Here is a 1,286-nt window from a genome sequence, read left to right as displayed (position 1 = left end):
CCTCTCTGGGAGGGGCGCGGGCGCGTCCGGGGGTCCCTGGGTCCCCTCAGGGCAGAGACTGCGGGCGGGCGGCCTTACCTCGCGTTGCCTTTCACACCCAAGGGTGAGCGAGGACGCGGGGCTCGGCCCCCCCCTCCGACCCGTCCAGTGCCCTGGGCGTTGCAGGGCTGCGCGGGACGAGGACACGACCTCCGGTCCTGCCCGCCTTCTCCCTTCCCCCAGACAGAGGCTCGGCGTGAGCCGCGGATGGTGGGGCGGATGGCTCGCCCAAGTCCCCAGCTGGGTGGCTCCAGGACCTAGCCAGAACCGCTAGTGACGTCCAGTGCCTTTGACTCCACGCGGAACTGCGAGGAAGAGGCCCACGGGACGGCAAGGCGCTCCAGGCCACATGGCCAAGAGAGGGCCCAGTTGGAACCTGCTGCCTGGCTGGAGGGACAGACCCCACTCCCGTCCCCACAGCAAGAAAAGGTTTAATATTTATCAAAATGAGAGCCAGGCATGGTGGCCAGCACATTATTATTCCCAACTAATAGGGAAGCTGAGACTGGAGGATCCTTTGAGTCCCGAAGTCCAAGGCCAACCTGAACAGCACCGTGAGATGCCCGCAGGGGCGGAGGCAGGCAGGGAGCGAACAGAGGCAAACTTTACATAGAGCGAAGTGCACAGATCCTGAGTACTCTCGGATGCGTTTTGAGAAGCGCAGGCACCTATCCCTGTCCCATTTCTGTCACCAGTGCTCCAAGCTCTTCCCTCCCACACCAGGATCGGCTTCGCCTGTTCTTGGCTCCTGTGACAACGCTGTCCGGCACACTCTGCCCGCTTCTGGCTTCTTCTGCCCTGACATTGGTGAGGATTTGCCGGAAGAAGTGCCGGGAGGCAGAGCCACAGCAGCTCCCTGAGACCAGTGTCTGGGGGCCAGGGGCTGGGGCTGGGGAGCCCCAGCCTTCATCCCAGGGAACATGTGCCGCAGGGGAGGCACTCAGCCGCCCCCGGCCACATGCTCCTGGCTGGCACCAAGCACCAAGCACGCTCTCGGTCCCTGGGCTTGGGCAGCACCACACGAGCCTCTGCTGTAGCCCCGTGCAGGCGCCACGACCCTCACCCCTGCTCAGCAGATCCTGTGCCTTCGCCTCCCACCGGGCCTTCTAGTGGGTAGAGGTGAAATGTGCTGGTGCTTGGGCCCACGCAGGCTGGCGGCAGGGCAATCATCGTGATGAATCACGCTGGCACCGTGGTGCCTGGCCGCTGCTGAGGCGTCGCTGATGAATAGCTTCACTCGTCCGCCG

The sequence above is a fragment of the Fukomys damarensis genome, unplaced genomic scaffold (assembly GCF_012274545.1).
Source record: "Fukomys damarensis isolate Sample0158 unplaced genomic scaffold, DMR_v1.0_HiC HiC_scaffold_27, whole genome shotgun sequence".
NCBI lineage: Eukaryota > Metazoa > Chordata > Mammalia > Rodentia > Bathyergidae > Fukomys > Fukomys damarensis.
The sequence above is the reverse complement of the archived record's forward strand: the minus strand, read 5'-3'. Positions refer to the sequence as shown.